Genomic DNA, 22,001 nt, shown 5'->3' on the forward strand with positions numbered 1-22,001 from the left:
TTCATGTCTTACCGCATTGGTGGAAGATTACCTTCTCTATATAATGTCGTCCTTGAATTTATGGACAATACAACCATAGCCTGTTCCTTATATTGTATGTTTATGCACATGCATTACTTTATGGCAATGTAAACCACACTCACTGTTTTCTTATTTGTATGGAAAATTGCTTATTGTAACAATAAAAAAAAACAACAACAAAAAACAAAGATGGTCTCAAAAATACTCATTAAACTTTATTTAAAAAATAATTAAAATTAGAAGAGTTGCAGAAATTAAATGGTGTGGAAAAAAAAATCAAGAAATTCAGTTCGGATGTGTTTCAAAGCTCAAATGTATTTTCCAACCCTGTATTCCTTCTCTTCCTTTTGTTAGACTTGCCCCTCCTCTCAGCCTCTTTTAAATGCATAGTGAATCTGTGACTAAGGAAAATGCGCCTATTAGTGTACTGAAAAATATCTAAATAATATTTGTATATCAAACTACAAGAGTATTGCAGTACGCAATGATACCTTTCTTATTGAACTAACATAATACTAAAAAAAGATGCTTTTGAGAGTTTTCCTCTCTTCCTCAGCTCTGAAGCAGTTGTAATCAATAAAGGATATGAGATGTGCCTGAGAGTGCCATTGGCATATTGGTTGAGAATAACCAGAACAAGTAAATAAACAGAGAATAGTCAATAAGGTCATAAAAACAACAGCAGATAAAGGTAAATATACAGCTGCATATATGTATTTATATAAAGTGCTCAAATATAAGTATGATGGGTGTATGTTTAATTTTTGGAGAAAATTTTCTAGCTGAGCAGCCATGTTGGTTCAGATTACTCTTTTATCCAATCATATACCCAAAACTACTAGACTATTAAAACAACTAGAATTGGACCAAGGAACTTTTTTGACCAAAGTAGCCGAATAATGAATATGTAAACTCAACTATTTTTTAGCTTATATATTTTGGTCTAAATTTGTAACACTCTGGTCAGTTTCCAATAAGTCTCCTTAAGGTGGCTGAGCATTATGCAACTTTTAGTTCACAGAGCTGTGGTGTGGATAGCAAATGCTTGTCAATAGGCCTACAAACAATGGGACCTATAGCATTCTGGGACCAATGGCCCACAAACAGCGTTCTGTTTAATAATCATCGATATATGCACCTTATCCAGCCTTTGGGGGCCATGGGTGAATAGGAGTAAAAGGATGAGTTAAAATGGGAGATAAATGCCTTCAGTGGGCACCAAACAAAAATCCTGCATCCAGGTGTTATGGATCCAAGGCTCATCCCTAATTATTCATGTATCGGCCCAAAAGTGGTGCTTTGCTATTATATAACTTGTAATCCCACCACAGATCAGTTAAAAATAAGTCAAACAACCCACTCCTTTGTCTACTACAGGTATTCACATAGACATGTACACACATACCCATGCAGTTGGACAGGCACCCACATATACAGACAGAAACATTGAACCACACATGCAAATTCAGGCACATATACAAATGCTCAGGCATAGCCATACAGCAAAGGTGCACTTGTGCACAGACCGAAATGTACATGCAGAGATACACATCAAAACACACTCATGTGCAGTAACAAATACAAACACAGATAAAGACACATATGATGACAAATATATGTAAATGGACACATAAATGTAAAGAGAAACATACAGACACATTCACCACCAGAGAATCACTTATATGAACCTTGACATGCATTCAGAACTATTCATGCATAGGGACACACATACATACTCATGCACAGACACAAATACTGAGTCATGCACAGAAACACATAAATAATACTCCCATTTAGAAATACACAAACTAACAGTATACAGGTAAAAACGCAGACACTCACAAAAAAACACAAAGATCCACTCAGCAAAATACATATACAAACTACACAGGCTCAAAAAGTAACATAATCAATTTGGTTTTGCAATAAGGATCATTCCTTGCTTTAAATAGTGAATTGGTAAAGTACCCAGAATGTGTATAGGCTATAAGAGGCAGGAACATCCCATTTTGCATGTATCAGAGTTTTGGGATAACTGATACAGCTCTGTCTCACACAAATGTTCACAGACACAGACCACAATTCATGGTGCAGTAGTCCAAAATTAACTAAGCAGTGATAAAACATGTATGGCTGCTACAACTCCTGGCACTATGATGCATTAAGAGAGGTGGTCTGCTATCTGTTGAAAGAGGTGGAGCAGCAGCAGTCACTTGTTATTACACTTTTAAACAAAGAAAAAGTACTGCCATATTTTACAGTGCAGCAGATATGGTCATCAAGTGTTTAACCTCCCATGCCTCACCCTTCTGTCAGTCCCTACATTGGCTTCCTATAAAATATAGAGCTCAATTTAAAATTCTGGTTCTTGCTTTCAAATCTCTACATAATTCTGCTCCTACCTATCTATCCTCCCTTATACACAAGTATGTCCCATCTAGGCCCTTAAGATCTGCTGAAGACTTACTATCTTCTGTCCGTACTCCCACCTCCGATGCTCGCCTTCAAGCTTTCTTGAGGGCTGCACCGTTCCTGTGGAACTCACTTCCCTCCTCCGTTAGAAGCTCACCCAGTCTCCACTCCTTCAAAAAATCGTTAATAACCCACTTCTTCATAAAAGTGTATCAATTAAACTGTTAATAGCTCCCGACTGATTCCTCTTCTGAAACTGTCACTAGTCTAATACTATCCTTACCTTTTTGTGTCATTTTACCCCACTTCCTCTAGCATGTAAGCTCATTGAGCAGGGCCATCCACCCCTCTGTTCCTGTGTGTCCAACTTGTCTGGTTACAACTACATGTCTGTTCGTCCACCCATTGTAAAGCGCTGCGGAATTTGATGGCGCTATATAAATACCGTAATAATAATAATAATAATAATAATAATAATAAAGGACGCATGACATGTGTGACATGTCATGACTCCATTTTATTCCAGAAGTTTGGTCCTTAAGGGGTTAAAGATCATCTGTTCACAAAGAGTTGAGAGCCAAGAAGGCAGAGCATGCAATTTAAACTTACAAAGGTGCAGAAACCAATAATAATTGGCTTTGAGCCAGAAAGAATCCAGGGCTCAACCATAATCTAAAAATATGTTGCATGTAGGGCTTACTATCCCATACTTTGTGTTCCAACCCTTATTGCCACCCTCTGCCAATGACACTGATATACTGTAATTAATCCTCCATTATTTGTGGTCAAGTCAAATGATTTTTTAAAATAATTGTTAAAAGACCTTTATGAGCTTTGAAGCTAGTTTAAACTTGATTGAAGATGCTAAATTCTGCATGTTGTATCAATTGGTCCCAGCAGTAACCTCATATTTAATTACATGTCCAAGAGGTTGAAGCTCTTCTGCTCCATATGCAAAGTGTGTTGGTGCCATGGAACTCCTGGTACCATAACCACTAAAGTGAGCGTTAATGGTTATATCCTTGGTAGTTCCGCTTTAAGACTTCAAAATTCCTTTTTTAGCCTATTTGATTTTAACTGAGAGATGTTGATTGTATGTGCTATATCAATAGAGGGTGCTTCCTCAATTAGACTGTTTAATGTTAACTGCAGGTGTTCATAATGTTTTGTACACGGTATAAATTTAGCTATTTATTTATATGTTTAATTTTTGAAAAGGATTTTATGGGAGGAAATCTTTTGTTGTATTCAGTAAGGTAGCCTTGTTAGAACCTGGATTAATTACAAGAAGGTCAGCTGTAGTATATGTTTTTTACATAATGTAGGTAGGGTGTCCAACTTAGTTAACTTAAATATGGCAATCCCACATAAGGATAACAAATAAAGGAGTTATCTACTAAACAATTAAAATATCAAACATAAGAAAAGGGCTTTAAAAGTTGTATTACTTATATACATTAACTATATAATATATTGTATGTCCGGCCAAGACAATTCATCTTAGGTTGGACACCCATGTTCGGCATTGTCCAAAATATTTACGCTATCTAAGCATCCGAATTACTTCAATAAGATGTTATATTTTGTGCTTATAGTGTTCCATGGTGTAGGTGCAATAGGTTACATTAATTGTTCAGTAATAAACCGGGTGCTATTTTATATATAAATATACTGTTACATATATTTTATATGCAGCTGCTGAACTTAAGTACCCCTCACCCACTCTCTCTAAGTCAGAAATAGAATTTTTTTCAGTGTGACTAATCATTATTTAAAGCAAAAAAAAAAAAAAAAAAACACCTCTGTTTGCTGAGGATAAGGCAGCTGTATTTTTGATGAGTATTGTGAATGTGCATATAGCGCTCAGGAAGCAGGCATGCAGGTGTTCATTGCTCCAAACCATTACAGCAAGTTATTTTTGTAGGAAGGCAAGGCTATGAAAATGAATGCATCTGACCAGCCTGCACAGAGCAGACTGCAGCTGCCTTCAATTGAATTTTTTTTTTACAAGGTCACAATTAAAATATGTGGTAAAACAAAAGTAACGGTCGTCAAAACGCAGGTACTCAAAAAAAAAAAAAGAAATACAAAAACAACAGTATGAAAGAAGCTAAGAAATATACATTCAGATTGATCTATTTTTAAAGAAAATCCTAATATTACGTGTAAAAAAAAGATAATAATTAAAAAAAAAATGGACATTAATAAAAACGTGTTTGAAAAAAACAAAAGATTTAATGCAAGAGATTTACGCACTCTCGGTCATCAATTAAAAGGCTGTTGAGGCTGCCAAGGGTGATCCAGGAGATCATATTGCACTATTCATTTTTAATGGAACTTTGTTTTCAAGAGCAGATATTGAGGACTCTGAGATTTGGTGGATTCCAGTGGATATGTATTACACAACTTTTTTACATGGATGATCCAATTTTAATTTCTTATTTATGGTGAGAGTACCCCATCTACAAGCATAGCTAACTTCAGCTATTTTGATTTTAAATTTGCCATTCACTTTGTATTCATATTATGATCCGTGGTTGTCCAGTGCTGATATAATCCACCTATGGTCCTGGGTTTGCGGCTGGTCCTGAAAAGCGACAGTGTTAAGGGGAAGACTGAGAGAACATACCACATGCTTCTAATATGCTGCAAGGTCCATGTAGGTGAGTGCAAATATTGGTGGTGTTCCTTGGGGATCTGCTTATCGGCTGCCTGGTGGACCTATGGGGAAGAGCATTTTGTGGAAATCCAGTGTATGAAGACCATACTAAATGCTCCTTCCTGGCTGCTCTCAATTATTGAGACAGCGCATTGCCACATCAACCCGCGGCAGTGCTCTTACTAGTCTTTAAACTCGAGTGAGCATGTGGCGGTGCACACCGCATGCTTCCTAAATGCTTTTTATGTGACCCTCTGCCTCCCCATGGTCTTGGTTTCTTTATGGTAAATCCGACCACAATATTTGATCTAGTCTGGTCTTCTCCACCCACTTCATGTTGGGATAATACCATGTTACTGCCTCTTGTTCATTTTTACATTTATTTTTTTCATATTATGTGTTATGTCATCTTACATAACGAATAAGCCTATTTGTTTTATGGATGGATTTCAGAGTGAATTGATGAATTGTTTGAGCCAATCTGGGATAATTTAGTTCAGTTGAAGTTTTGTTTAATTAATTGACTTATTACTTCACGTCATCATTTAGTAAGTATAGTGGATTTTAGCCATATAAACTGAACACATTTTTTTCAAGATGACCGGATTTAAGCCAAACAGGCTGATGCACAGTTGGTATTTTAGAAAGAGCTCTTAAAGGAAAATCTATGTATTCCTGCCCCTATAGTGTTAAAAACACAATCCCCTCTGGCCCACACTTCCCTCCTAAATATAGTAAATATTACCTTTATTCCAGTCTGCTGATGCTGGCTCTGCCCCTGATCTGCCTTCTTGACTGACATCATCAGAAGTGGTGTTCTGAGCCAATCACAATGCTTTTACATAGGAAAGCATGGGATTGGCTGAGCTTGACAGGGAGGTAGATAAGAGGAAGAGCCAGCACAAGTCAAACACATTCCTGACCAATCAGTATCTCCTCATAGAGATGCGCTGAATCAATGCATCTTTTTGAGGAAAGTTTAGTGTCTCCATGTGGAGACACTGAATGGCAGTGCTACATCCTGTCAGCACTGCCCCATGAAGCACCTCTAGTAGCTATCTAAGGAGTGGCCAATGGAGATATCACTAGGCTGTAATGTAAACATTGCATTTTCTTTGAAAATATAGTGTTCACAACAAAAAGCCTGAATGGACTGATTATACAGTGAGGGGAAAAAAGTATTTGATCCCCTGCTGATTTTGAACGTTTGCCCACTGACAAAGTAATGATCCGTCTATAATTTTAGTGGTAGGTGTATTTTAACAGTGAGAGACAGAATAAAAAAAAAAAATCCAGACAAACACATGTCAAAAATGTTGTAAATAGATTTTCATGTCAATGAATGAAATAAGTATTTAATCCCCTATCAATCAGCAAAATTTCTGGCTCCCAGGTGTCATTTATACAGGTAACGAGCTGATATTAGGAGCACTCTCTAAAAGGGAGTGCTCCTAATCTCAACTCGTTACCTGTATAAAAAACACCTGCGAGCCAGAAATCTTGCTGAACGCTAGGAATGGGCTACAAGATCATCGCCAAGCAGCTTGGTGAGAAGGTGACAACAGTTGGTTTGATTATTCGCACATGGAAGAAACACAAAATAACTGTCAGTCTCCTTCAGTCTGGTGCTCCATGCAAGATCTCACCTCGTGGAGTTTGAATGATCATGAGAACGGTGAGGAATCAACACAGAACTACACGGGAGGATCTTGTTTATGATCTCAAGGCAGCTGGGACCCTAGTCACGAAGAAAACAATTGGTAACACACTACGCTGAGAAGGACTTGCTCAAGAAAGCACATGTACAGGCCCGTCTGAAGTTTGCCAATGAACATCTGAATGATGAAGGAGAACTGGGTGAAAGTGTTGTGGTCAGATGAGACCAAAATAAAGCTCTTTGGCATCAAGTCAACTCACCGTGTTTGGAGGAAGAGGAATGCTAAGACCCTAAGAACACCATCCCCAATGTCAAACATGGAGGTGGAAACATTATGCTTTATTGGTGTTTTTAAGCTATGGGGACAGGACAACTGCAGCACATCAAAGGGACGATGGACGCTATCTAAGCATTCAAATTACTACATTAAGATGTCATATTTTGTGCTTATAGTGTTCCATGGTGTAAGTGCAATAGGTTACATTAATTGTTCAGTAATAAATCGGGTGCTATTTTATATATAAATATACCGTTACATATATTTTATATGGGGTGAGGGGGTGGATGTACAACCCTACACCATAATGGAAATGCCAGCTACTTGTTATTACATGTTGTGAATTGAATTTACATGTTACTATTACTGTTTATGCCTTATTACAGCAACCTGAATGTACTTGTTGTGCACACACACCGGCTCTCGAGCCAACACACCCAGAGGCGGGGAAGACCAACACATTCCACTGAGACACCACCTGGGAGCCACGCAGGGGCGACATGGGACCCGACCCACCACACAAACACCGGAACCGAGACACCCAACCATTGCCCTGTGAGGGAGACGTCACCCAGACGGAGAGTTACCCACGAGTGCCACTGGTGGCGCCGTGGACCGAGGCTCCCCGACGTCTACACCTACCGGTCACGCGACCGGAACACTACCACTGGAGACTACAGGGAATATCCACACACACTAAGGTACCTTACCCCCCCCCCTTTCCCTACCCCACCCTAAACCCCGACGCCCCGACCTCACACTGACCACGACACATAGAACATATTAGATACACACATACCGCAAAATCCGCGGACGACGACACCCATACTACACCCACCAATAACTAACTGACCAGACAACATGATACTGACCCCCGCACCATTGCATATTCTCACGATCAACGCTAAAGGCCTGAACAAGCCAGAGAAGAGATCTGGAGCACTAAGAGACTTTCACAAACAAAGGGCCTCGATAGTCATGTTGCAGGAAACACACTTTAAGAAGGGGGCCAGACCCAAACTAACTAACCAGCACTACACACAAGGCTACTACAGTGACTACCTGTCAGGGTACCTGAGGCCTCTACCTCTAAGGGAGGTAGAGACTTGGTGGTGTATCCGTCCAGGCGAGCTGTCTCCTCCGTTCCTCGCGGTTCATCCAGTCACTTAAACACCGGCCGCGAGGAATCCACGTCCTTTTCTAGCAGGACGCTCAATACGTGACGTCATGACGCTAGCACGAGCAATCTGTCACTCAAGTGTCCGATATCCAATCGGTACTTGTCAGAGGCGTGATTTCCATCCCGAACCAGGGTATTTAAGCTTACTCCTTACTTCAGCTCATTGCCCTGTCGTGGTTCTAGCTTGTCTAGTCACTCAGTGCTCTGGTATTCTAGTTTGCTCTATTGGTTTTGACTCGGCTCGTTGTACTACCCTGTTTCTCTGTTATCCCTTGACCCGGCTTATCTCTCGCTTATCTGTCTTCTCGTTCCCTCGACCTCGGCTTGCCTCTGACTATTCTTTACTCTCGGTACGTTAGTCCGGCCATTCTAAGGCCCGGTATACGTACCTTTCCTCTCTTTGTACTCTGCGTGTTGGATCCCTGTCCCGATCCTGACATTACGACAGGGCCAATGGATCCTGCAGGTACAAACAGTCAGCTTGGTTCTTCGGATCCCAGGTTTGACGCCATGGAACATAGGATGGATCAGATGGCTTTGGCACTACAGGCACTTTTGTCTCGTGCTAGTAATCCACCTGAGGAGACACGTACTCCTTCTATCTCTCCTGCAGTCTCAGGTCTAGAGGTAGCCACTGTAGGTGCTTCTTCCCGTATTACCCCACCAGTACGTTATGGCGGGTCACCGGAGAAGTGTCGTGGCTTTCTAAACCAGATTAGCATCCATTTCGAACTACAACCCCGCTCTTATCCTACAGATAGAGCAAAGGTTGGATTTATTATTACTCTGCTCATTGAAAAAGCTTTGAGATGGGCCAATCCTTTATGGGAGAATGATAATCCACTCGTCTATAATTATAATGCCTTTGTAGCTGCGTTTAGAAGAACTTTTGACCCTCCTGGCAGAAAGGTCAATGCAGCTAGATTAATGTTGCGCCTTAAACAGGACAATCGAACACTTGTGGATTATGCACTAGAGTTCAGATCCTTGGCGGCAGAAGTTAAGTGGAACGAACAGGCTTATATAGATGTGTTTCTGAATGGGTTATCAGATGTAATCCTTGACGAGGTCGCTACTAGAGAACTTCCTGAAAATTTGGAGGATTTAATTTCTTTTATATCTCGTATTGATGAACGCTTAAGAGAGAGGCAGAACACTCGAGATAGGACCCGTAGACCCTCCTTTAAACTAGCGCCTACCTTTCAAATCTCTGAGTTCGAAGACTTACGTATTCCTGAACCTATGCAGATAGGCAGTACTCATCTCACTGAAAGGGAGAGACAGTACAGGAGAAGGGAGGGTTTATGTATGTATTGTGGAGTCAGGGGTCATTTACGCCTAAATTGTCCCAATCGTTCGGGAAACGCTCGCACCTAAGTTCCTCTAGAGGACAGGCCTTGGGTGTTTCTACTTTGTCCTCTATTCACAACTACAAGGAGCTCAGGCTTGTGTTACCCGTTTCTTTAAAGTGGGAGAAGGGAGTAGTTAAGACTATGGCACTAATCGATTCTGGAGCTGCTGAGAGCTTTATAGATCAGGGTTTTGCTGCCAAGCATGCTATTCCATCCCAGTTAAAAGAGACACCTCTGGCTGTTGAGGCCATCGATGGTAGACCGTTACTTGAGCCTGTTATTTTTCATGAGACCATACCGATTAACTTGACTGTTGGCATCCTGCATAAAGAGGATATATCCTTGATGCTCATTTCTTCTCCGTCTATTCCCATAGTTCTGGGGTACTCCTGGCTGAGGAGACACAACCCTATTATTAATTGGGAATCAGGGGAGATAGTTTCGTGGGGAGAGAATTGTCAAGAAAAATGCTTGCGGAAGGTCTTACCTCTTGGATTAACTAATACATCGAATACCTCTGACAATCCTACAGAGACACAAATTCCGCCTCAGTATTTAGATTTAAAGGCAGTATTTGACAAAAAGAAAGCCGATACCTTACCCCCACACAGGTCCTTTGATTGCAAAATTAACCTACTCCCTGGTACCATGCCTCCCAGAGGTCATGTATACCCATTATCTATAAAGGAGAACTCAGTCCTAGAGGAATATATTCACGAGAATTTAGACAAGGGATTGTTAAAAAGAAAGATGGTTCTTTGAGACCTTGTATTGATTATCGAGGCTTGAATAAGATAACCATTAAAAATGCCTACCCGATTCCCTTGATCACCGAACTCTTCGATCGTTTGAAGGGCTCTACAATTTTCACCAAGTTAGACCTCAGAGGGGCATATAACTTGGTGAGAATCCAGCAGGGACATGAGTGGATGACGGCATTCAATACTCGATATGGCCACTATGAATATACTGTCATGCCTTTTGGGTTATGCAATGCACCAGCAGTATTCCAAGATCTGATTAATGAGGTTCTTAGGGAATTTCAGCAAGAGTGCGTCATTGTATACCTAGATGATATACTCATTCATTCTAGTGACATTGAGATTCATCACAAACAAGTCAGGAGGGTTTTGCACAAGCTTCTCCAGCATGGCTTGTACTGCAAGTTGGAGAAATGTAGCTTTGATCAAACCCAGGTAACCTTTCTCGGCTATGTGATCTCTGGGGAGGGATTTAAGATGGATCCGGATAAGCTCCAATCCATTCTAGAGTGGCCTTTACCCACAGGTCTTAAAGCCATACAGAGATTTATTGGTTTTTCCAATTATTATAGGCGCTTTATTAAGGGCTATTCTTCCATTATTGCACCTATCACTAACATGACCAAACAGGGGGCTGACACTAAGAATTGGACTACTGAAGCTCTCCTTGCGTTCAAGACTCTCAAGGAGCTTTTCGCTTCCGCTCCAATTTTAGTTCACCCTGACACTTCTCTGCCATTTTTGCTCGAGGTAGACGCATCAGAGACTGGTTTAGGTGCTGTTCTATCTCAAAGGTTGGGTGTTGATAAACCATTACATCCATGTGGATTTTTCTCTAAAAAATTGACCGGTACTGAAAGCAGGTATGACATTGGTGACAGAGAATTACTAGCGGTTATCAAGGCTTTGAAAGAATGGAGACATTTATTGGAAGGTACATTACATCCTGTTACCATCCTGACAGACCACAAAAACTTGTCTTATATCGGAGAGGCCAAGCGTCTGTCCTCCAGGCAGGCTCGTTGGTCGTTGTTTCTTACCCATTTCAATTACGTTCTGACTTACAGACCTGGGTCAAAGAATTCTAAAGCCGATGCGCTATCTCGCCAATATGAACCCTCTGCTTCAGTTGAACCACTTTTGTCTTCCATTGTACCCAAATGCAATATTATTGCTAATACCAGTCTCAAAATTCATTCCCCGCTACTTGACCAGATCTTGAAGTCACAACATCTAGCTCCCGGAAACACTCCTGAGGGAAGAAACTTTGTTCCTCCTGAACTTCAACTGGAGCTCTTACAATGTTTTCATGAAAGTAAAATAGCTGGTCATCCTGGTATTCGCAAGACGTACTCTCTGATATCCAAGGATTTCTGGTGGCCTTCACTTCGTAAGGATATTGAGGAGTTCGTCGCAGCTTGTGAGACTTGTGCCAAGACTAAACTATCTCATGCATCCCCATGTGGTCTGTTACACCCCTTGGACATTCCTGAGAAACCTTGGTCCTGTTTGTCCATTGACTTTATCGTTGATTTGCCTGCTTCCAAAAGACAGACTGTTATTCTCACGGTGGTGGATAGATTTACCAAGATGGCCCATTTCGTGCCATTACCTAAACTTCCGACTTCCCCTGAATTGGCGGAGATTTTTGCGAGAGAAGTTTTTCGCCTACATGGGATCCCTTCAGAGATTGTTTCTGATAGAGGTTCTCAATTTGTCTCACGTTTCTGGAGATCCTTTTGTTCTCAAATGGGCATCAAATTGAACTTTTCCTCTGCCTATCACCCTCAGTCTAACGGAGCTGCTGAACGTACTAATCAAAAGATCGAACAGTATCTGCGTTGCTTTGTTTCCGAACACCAGGACGATTGGGTCGGTCTAATTCCTTGGGCGGAGTTCGCACACAATAACCTTGTTTGCGATTCAACTCGCTCTAGCCCTTTCTTCATGAACTATGGCTTTCATCCTTCGATTTTTCCTTCGGTTTCCTCTTCTCAGGGGATACCGTCGGTTGATGATCATGTCGCCAACCTGAAGAAATTATGGGATCAGACTCGACAAATTCTATTACATAGTTCCTCGCTGTTCAAGAAACACGCTGATAAACATAGAAGAGCGGCTCCTGTTTTTGTTCCTGGGGATAGGGTATGGTTGAGTACCAAGAATATTCGCCTAAAAGTTCCGTCCATGAAATTTGCTCCTCGTTACATAGGTCCTTACAGGGTTCTCACTCGTATCAATCCGGTTGCGTATCGCCTTGCTCTGCCACCTGCCTTACGCATTCCTAACTCTTTTCATGTCTCCTTGTTGAAACCCCTCATTTGCAACAAATTCTCCTCTAAGGTCTCCTCGCCTCGTCCTGTTCAGGTGGAGGGTCGGGAGGAGTACGAGGTCAGCTCCATCATTGACTCCAGAATTTCAAGGGGTAAATTGCAATATCTGGTCAACTGGAGGGGATATGGTCCTGAGGAGAGGAGTTGGGTACCTCAGGAGGACGTCCATGCTTCTCGCCTTCGCAGAGCATTTCACCTTCGCTTCCCATCTCGCCCCGGTTCATTCCGCCCGGTGGGCGTATCTGAGAGGGGGGGTACTGTCAGGGTACCTGAGGCCTCTACCTCTAAGGGAGGTAGAGACTTGGTGGTGTATCCGTCCAGGCGAGCTGTCTCCTCCGTTCCTCGCGGTTCATCCAGTCACTTAAACACCGGCCGCGAGGAATCCACGTCCTTTTCTAGCAGGACGCTCAATACGTGACGTCATGACGCTAGCACGAGCAATCTGTCACTCAAGTGTCCGATATCCAATCGGTACTTGTCAGAGGCGTGATTTCCATCCCGAACCAGGGTATTTAAGCTTACTCCTTACTTCAGCTCATTGCCCTGTCGTGGTTCTAGCTTGTCTAGTCACTCAGTGCTCTGGTATTCTAGTTTGCTCTATTGGTTTTGACTCGGCTCGTTGTACTACCCTGTTTCTCTGTTATCCCTTGACCCGGCTTATCTCTCGCTTATCTGTCTTCTCGTTCCCTCGACCTCGGCTTGCCTCTGACTATTCTTTACTCTCGGTACGTTAGTCCGGCCATTCTAAGGCCCGGTATACGTACCTTTCCTCTCTTTGTACTCTGCGTGTTGGATCCCTGTCCCGATCCTGACACTACCACGGGGGTAAAGCTAGGGGGACAGCAATACTTTTACATAAGAGGGTGCCGTTCCAGGAGGGGGGCTGCCTAACGGACGACGAGGGCAGATATCTGTTCATCAAAGGGAGAATTGCGGACCGTCAGTACACGTTCGCGACCATATATGCCCCTAACACACAACACTACCGCTTCCTCAAACGAACACTTCACAAACTTCAGGAGTTCAAAGAAGGGACTCTCATATTAGGGGGGGACTTCAATGTTGCAATGGACCCAACCTGGGACACTTCAACGGGCGCCTCCCATATCCCAACTGGTCGACTGCTGGAGGGCCCACCACCCAGACGCACGAGATTTCACCTTTCACTCTCATCCACACAACTCATACTCCCGAATAGACGACATGTACGCCACACACTACGACCTCTCATTGGTGACCGATGTCAGGATCGGCACAGCCACGTGGTCGGATCACGCCCCTGTCTCCCTTACAATAAAATCACCACTATTCCGCCCCACGTCTCCGAAATGGAGACTCAATGAATACCTGCTCTCCCACCCGGGAGTTACGACCCTCATAGGCGACAAAATTAGAGAATACCTGGCCACCAATACGACGGAACAGACATCACCAACGATACGCTGGGAGGCGCACAAAAGTGTGATAAGGGGTCACTATATCCAACAGGGGGCGATACTAAAAAGACAAACCGAAGCCCAACTGGCTGACCTACTAGAAGACATACACAAAACAGACGAACAAAACAAGCGCGACCCAGACCGTGCACACCAGACTCGACTCCTGCAACTGAGGAGGGACTTAGCGACTTTACTACACTCTAAACACCACAGGGAAGCACTCAGAAATAAGGCCTTCTTTACCTTACATGGGAACAAGAGTGGCAAGCTCCTCGCAGCGATGCTGAGGAAACAGAGACAACACACTTACATCGACAAGATTAGGGACAAACAGGGGACCCTACACCGCCTCCCGACTGATATCATGAGAACGATCCGCACATACTACACTGAACTATGCGAACTCCCGCAACCGACAACCGAACTGGCGAAGACACGCCTTCGCCGTTCGATTCATGACTACCTGACTAAATACCCGATACCGACCCTGGACGCAGAAGTCGCCGACCTCATTGACGAACCCATCACAATTGAGGAACTAGCACTGGCGGTCAAACTTACTAAACCGGGCAAAAGCCCGGGACCGGATGGTTTACCGACTAAATATTTCAAGACCTACGCCGAGGATCTCTACCCACCCATGGTGGAGGCATTCAACGCGATACGGGACGGGAATCACATCCCTACACAGGCCTTAATGGCCCATATCACCATCATACCCAAAGACGGCAAAGATAGGGAGCAACTGCGACATCAAGCTATTGGCCAAGATCCTGGCGATGCGTCTTACCAGACATATCCCATCTCTGGTCCACCCTGACCAGGTGGGATTTGTGACAGGGCGCGAGGCACGCGACAACACCATCAGAGCACTCACCCTCATGCATGGAGGGAGGGGTGCGGACGGGGGCCTTCTCTTGCTATCCACGGACGCGGAGAAGGCCTTCGACAGAGTGAACTGGGACTACCTCTTTGAAACGTTAGCACATATGGGGCTGGGAACACACATGCAACGCTTGATAGAGGCGCTATACCGAGAACCGACGGCACAAGTGCTAGTTAACGGGGCGCTGACCGAAGCCTTTACCATACATAACGGCATGCGACAGGGGTGCCCTCTCTCCCCACTTCTGTTCGCTCTCGCACTAGAACCATTCCTTATGCACATCCGACACGACCCAGACATAACAGGCCTGACGACAGGCCAAGTACAACACAAAATTGCGGCATACGCGGACGACCTACTTTTTGTGGTAACCAACCCCGAAATCACCCTTCCAAACATCCAGAAAGGCCTGCGGACATTTGGTGCCATCTCTAACTTAAAAATTAACTATAGTAAATCCTACATCCTGAATGTTAGTGTCCCCGCCATACGAGCGGACCCCCTGCGCCGCAGTTTCCCCTTCCAATGGGCCGAACACAAAATTAGATATTTGGGAATATGGTTGACAAGACAGAGCAGAGACCTATATAGGGACAACATACTGCGCACGTTCCAAAGGGATCTGAGGGACTGGTCCTACCCCCACATATCGTGGCTCGGGAGGGTACAGGTCATAAAAATGAATTTTCTTCCACGCCTTCTATACCTCCTCCAGGCCATTCCCATCACCATACCGGGCCCCTTCTTCATCACGCTCAGAACAGAAATGATAAAATACGTATGGAATGGGGGGAGGCCTAGAGTTAAGCTCTCCACACTGACATGCCCAAAAGACAAAGGGGGACTAGCCCTCCCAGACTTTCACCAGTACTACGTGGCCACACACCTACAGAGAATCGTGGAATGGTCTAAGGATGGGGTACACAAACTATGGAAGTCACTGGAGGAGGCAGAGGCGGGCAGACCGATCTCAGGCCTTCCCTGGGGCCGAGACGTAACTGACAAGGACGATATGTCAATATACACGAGACACACCATGAGAGTGTGGCGGTGGGCCGCGAGGAAGGGGAACATGGCACCGTACCCCTCCCCCCTCCTACCCCTGACACACAACGAAGACTTCCCTCCGGGACTAGACCCAAAGGCCCTTAGGCACGTCCTCCTGGACAAATCCCCACGCCTCCACCACCTCCTCCAGGGAGGGAAATGTAAAAAGTTAGCAGACATGATGGGAGAGACGCTCCCGACCTTTATGCACCACTTTCGGTATACCCAGCTGGCCAACTTTGTACGCTCCCTGCCTCAAGGACCAGCACTCACCAGGGACCGAACCACAATAGAAAAGGTCAGCTCGCACCCAGACCCACTCCCACACGGAGTGTCATTCCTCTACTCCATGCTCCAATCAGAGACCCCGTCCGAGACCCCCCGCTTCATGGGAAAATGGGAGGCCGCCCTAGGTTACACGCTCACAGACGCAGAATGGGAATCCATTTGCTACCTTACACACCACTGTTCCACTCACAGCAAAACACAGGAAACGGCCTACAAGCTTCTGACACATTGGTATAGGACCCCACACCTCCTTCACCACGTAAACCCAGACCACTCCAGACTGTGCTGGAGATGTGAACTAGAGGTAGGCACCACGAAACACATTGGATGGGACTGTACACTGATCCAACCGTACTGGAAGGGATACACAATATGGTAGAGAGATTTACGGAGGCCCCCCCCCCCCCCCTGGAACCGGCAGCGATGCTCTTGCACCACACAACAGTTCCCCACTCTAGATACAAAAAGTCCATGACTATCAGGATACTTAATGTGGCCAAACGAGTGCTGCCCCAATATTGGAAACAAGCAGTGACACCCCCAATTTCGGCCTGGTTCGGCCAAATGGAGGACCTCAGGATGATAGAGGAACTAACCATGATGGCCAATTCCACACCCACTGCCTACATGAACATTTGGACACATTGGATTCTAGAGACGGCAAAAGTGGAATTCCAATTAGAACTCAGACCTCACACTGACGAACACCACAACACCGACAGACAGAACTCAAAACACACACAACAGAGGCCTACAGACAGACGACCTGAATGGAACCTCCATCATTTTCTTCCCACCCCGACACTTCCCCCCCCCCTTCCCTTAAAACACCCCAAGCATTACCCTTATTTGGATACACTACTGAAACCGCAACCACACACCCAACAAAAGCATACCTCATGCCCGCAATATCGCCATCTCCCCGGATAAACACGGGAAACACTGACGGCAACAACAGGGAAAACATACACCCACAACAACCAATGCCACCAGGCCTGAGACGCAGGGCTCTATGACAAGTCCGATGACAGGGAACACAAATGAGGCCTACATACCTAAGCTCCCACATAAAACGAGCCCCTAATACAACGTGCGACCCGACAAGATAGCGGGGAAACACCGACACACAGATGGCACCACCACATTAAAGATCCCACGCATGTGAATGGCACAGAAAATGGAGTTCACTCCACAGACACTGACACCTTACCACGGGCTAATTAACTTGAACTAAAAAAGGTTGCCTAGAATATTGTTCACCCTGTTTATCAAATGTTATATAACTACTATTCTCAGACACGGATACCACCAATTACCGGAGACCTGCGAGTCCTCCTACATCGAGGGCCTGCGTGCCCAAAATGATATCATATGACGTAATACACTGTGGAGACCTGCGTGTCTCATTGAGCAACGATACTAGCAAACCGGATAAATAAAAATCATATTCACAAAAAATGGGCCTATTCCATGGGCCTGGGCCTGGGCCTGGGCTTGGGCCTGGAGCTGCAGCTCCATCAGCCCCTACGTTAATCCGGCTCTGACAATATATAGGACTAAAGCGACCTGCGAGTCCTCAAATACTGGGGGCCTGCGCGCCCAAACGTTTGTTCGTTTACCTAGCCTAACTTGTTATGTTTTTCTTGTGCTTTGAATATATCTATGCTAAAAAAGAGACCTGCGAGTCTCACTGTTTTTTCCTGCATTGAAGAATAAAATAAAAATCGTATTTACAAAAAAACAAAAAACAAACAAACAAACAAACAAAAAAAAACACCTCTGTTTGCTGAGGATAAGGCATTTTCAATATGTCCGCTTTAGTGACTTTAAAAAGGCATCCTTATTTGGTGAAGGTATGCAGTAAGTTATACTGTCAGCACATTGGTCTATATCTGTACTTATACATTTAGTTATAATTTGTATTCTATTGGATATCTTTTCTCCAGGGAGTATGACTAGGTAACAATGTTCTCGTCAAATCTTGGGTGAGAACCTCCTTCCCTCAGTCAGGGCATTGAAAATGGGTTGTGGATGGGTATTCCAGCATGAAAATGACCCAAAACACACAGCCAAGGCTACAAATGAGTGGCTCAAGAAGAAGCACATTAAGGTCCTGGAGTGGCCTCGCCAGTCTCCAGACCTTAATCCCATAGAAAATCCGTGGAGTGAGCTGAAGATTTGAGTTGCCAAATGTCAGCCTTGAAACCTTAATAACTTGGAGAGGATCTGCAAAGAGGAGTGGGACAAAATCCCTACTGAGATGTGTGCAAACTTGGTATCCAACTACAAGAAACGTCTGACCTCTGTGATTGCCAACAAGGGTTTTGCCACTAAGTACGAAGTCGAAGGGGTCAAATACTTATTTCAGTCATTAACATGCAAATCAATTTATAACTTTTTTGACATGCTTTTTTCTGTATTTTTTTTTTTTGTTATTCTGTCTCTCACTGTTAAAATACACCTACCATTAAAATTATAGGCTGATCATTTCCTTGTCAGTGGGTAAACGTTCAAAATCAACAGGGGATCACATACTTTTTTCCCTCACTGTAGTCGCCAGAACAAATACATTCAGCTGCAGTTGTTCTGGTGACTATCATGTCCCTTTAAATATTCATAAAATACTGTTTACTGTGTTTTCTTTTTGTCAGGTTTCTGTTGTTATTCACAACTCTGCTACATAATCCGTCACTACCTGTCTTTGCCTGTTATCCCTCAAAATCATAACTCCTCCATTTCATCATCTGACTCATTTTGCAACCACATCCTGTACATTTTCTCAAAATCTATTTGCTTATTCCAATCATAATAGACACTCATCATATTCCCATGTCCATACTTTTTAATTTGAAATACTCATGAATATTCATAATGGTAGATACTGATATTTCCCCAAATCCAAGTCCTAGTTGTATCCTCATCTATCATACCCTCATGTATTATTACCAACCTGTCTGCATGCCCCTCAATGTCAAAGAGGTTTTTATGCTTCAAACCTCTTCTTATCTCTTTCAGCAAAAACCATGCCCTCTACATTTTTCATTAGCTTTTGAGGCCATACAGTTAATATTTAGTTAGGGTTAGGGGTAGGTTAGGTGTAGGGTTAGGGGTTAGGGAGCCCTACAGATGTGTAAGTGGTTGCTATGGCAAAGTGCTTCAGATTCTGAAAAGTGGCAAAACAAGAGAGGGATGCTTACGAATGTCCGAATTGCTGAAGTCCCGTATTGCCGAAGTGCCGAATTTCTGAAGTGCCGAATTTTTTTACTTACCCAAATTTCCGAACCCAACCAAATTTTTTGCCCATGCACATCCCTAAAAGTTAATCTTGCAGAGCTAATATTTTATAGGCTCCACTACATGTGCGTGGTTTTAACCTCCTTTACTACAATTTATTGTGGTTTTTAGACCGTCTGCACTATTTTTTTTGTCTCTTTTATATATTTAGACTTTCACTATATTACTAAATTTGTTGGGTAAGTAAAAAAAAAAACCTGCACAGGTTGAACCCATTTTGCGCTCCACTAATAAGAATTGAATACCATATTTCAGCTTGTTAGAATTTGTTGTGGGAGAAGGGATATCCCACATTAAGTGTAGAGCTGCTTATCACCAAGGCACTTTTTTGTATTACACACTACCTCCTAGAAAGAGATGGATTTGAGTTTGGTTCATATTAATACATTGTTCATTTTGGAAATAAATCAACACATTTATCAATGACATGTTTTAAACAGACCCCACTATGTATGTCTGCAGTAATGCCCATGTCTTTTCCAGCACTGCTCGTTCTAAAACATTATGCTCTGCAGTGTGAATGCCTGTATTTTATAAAGGGGGGTTCATTGAGGAAACTGGCATTTGGGCAGCAAGGAAGGTAAATCCAGCCCTGTGAATACCTTTTTAGTTTGAAGGACTGGCTTGTTGTGGTCATTTTAAAGTTAGATATGTGCTATTTATTTATTTATTTATTTATTTATTTTATCTTCCACTATACTTGCTTCACTTTTTTTCCTGCTGACCTCCTCCACGTTGTTTGTGTACAATATTTAGGTCAAACCTACGTGCTCCTGTTCCAGATGGTGGCTTAGCTTTGGTGACCTGCTGTTGAGAAAACACAGGAAGTGGTTATGATCACCTGCAGATAGCTTACTCATTTTGAGCAATGACTGCAGATTTTACCCCACTGTGAGCGGCTTTAATAAACTATACTGGAATAAAGATTTTTTACACAGAAGTCACTGCTACAATAAATATAAAATAAAAAGGGTACATTTTCAATTTGTCAGCTTTAGTGGCCTAATAAAGGCATCCTTATTTGGTGAAGGTACATTGGTCTATATCTGTACTTAATTTGGATTCTAGTGGATATCTTTTCTCCAGGGAGTATGACTAGGTAACAATGTTATCCTCTCGGAACATCTGTGAAAAAGGAGCCATGTTTCAGTTTTTCTACTGATATATCACACCAACCTCTGCCAAAATATTTTTTCTCAACTATTTTTTAAAGAATTTTAGGAAAATGATTCAAAGGAACATTAGCAGTTCTATTAGTGTTTTCTTAGCGCTAGTTAGAAAGAACTAGAAAGAGTATGAAAAAAGTATTGAAAAAACTATTTGATATATTATCATAATGGCAATTTTGTCTAACTTGGACAAAGGTGATGTCTTGGTTTAGTAAATTTTGAGGACTAGGGCATCTCATGTGTGATGGGTCAAAAGAAACTTCTAGTGGCCATCTGTATATAATGGAGGTTAGACGATCTTGCCACGCCTGCAGTGATTGGGTTGAGACCACGCTAACATTGTCACTTCCACTCCTGTATCAAGTTTCTTTCAAAATGCAGATATTTAATGCCAAACGAAAAAAATGATGATAATACTCAAACAGCTGGAGTGATCCAGACTGTCTGAGTATAGTCCTGGAGAAAAAATCGATGGATCGATAGATAAATAAATAGATAGACAAAAGGATAAATAAGTAAATAAATTAATCAATAAATGATAGCTGTATAGTGTGAATTCCGTGTAGAGTAGGATAAGTGAATTAAGCCAAAATACAGTGATAACAAGCCCTAATGGCTAACCTCCATATATTACCAGAGATACCTAATAACCTATTCACTCAGACAATCACACCTGGATACTGACTTTAATCGGCAATTGGCATGGTCAAGTCCAGTGGATTAGAGTGTAAGGCATAGGTAAATGTCAGATAGCTGACCCAGGTATCCGAGAAAGGTCACTAAAGAGTCTGTCATACAGGTGAATGTCGGAAGGCTATTTATTGTCACCAGTACATATAGAGCCCATATTAGTACGGCTGTGGATAGCTGGTTAGAACAAAAAATTGCCTAAACTCGGCATCTGGGATAGCATGCAACTACACCTATAGCTAATTGCTAATGCACTATAGTGCTAACCTATAAAAAGTCAGTATCCAGGTGTGATTGTCTGAGTGAATAGGTTATTAGGTATCTCTGGTAATATATGGAGGTTAGCCATTAGTCCTACTCTACACGGAATTCACACTATACAGCTATCATTTATTGATTAATTTATTTACTTATTTATCCTTTTGTCTATCTATTTATTTATCTATCGATCCATCGATTTTTTCTCCAGGACTATACTCAGACAGTCTGGATCACTCCAGCTGTTTGAGTATTATCATCATTTTTTTCGTTTGACA

The sequence above is a fragment of the Pelobates fuscus genome, chromosome 2 (assembly GCF_036172605.1).
Source record: "Pelobates fuscus isolate aPelFus1 chromosome 2, aPelFus1.pri, whole genome shotgun sequence".
Taxonomy (NCBI): Eukaryota; Metazoa; Chordata; class Amphibia; order Anura; family Pelobatidae; genus Pelobates; species Pelobates fuscus.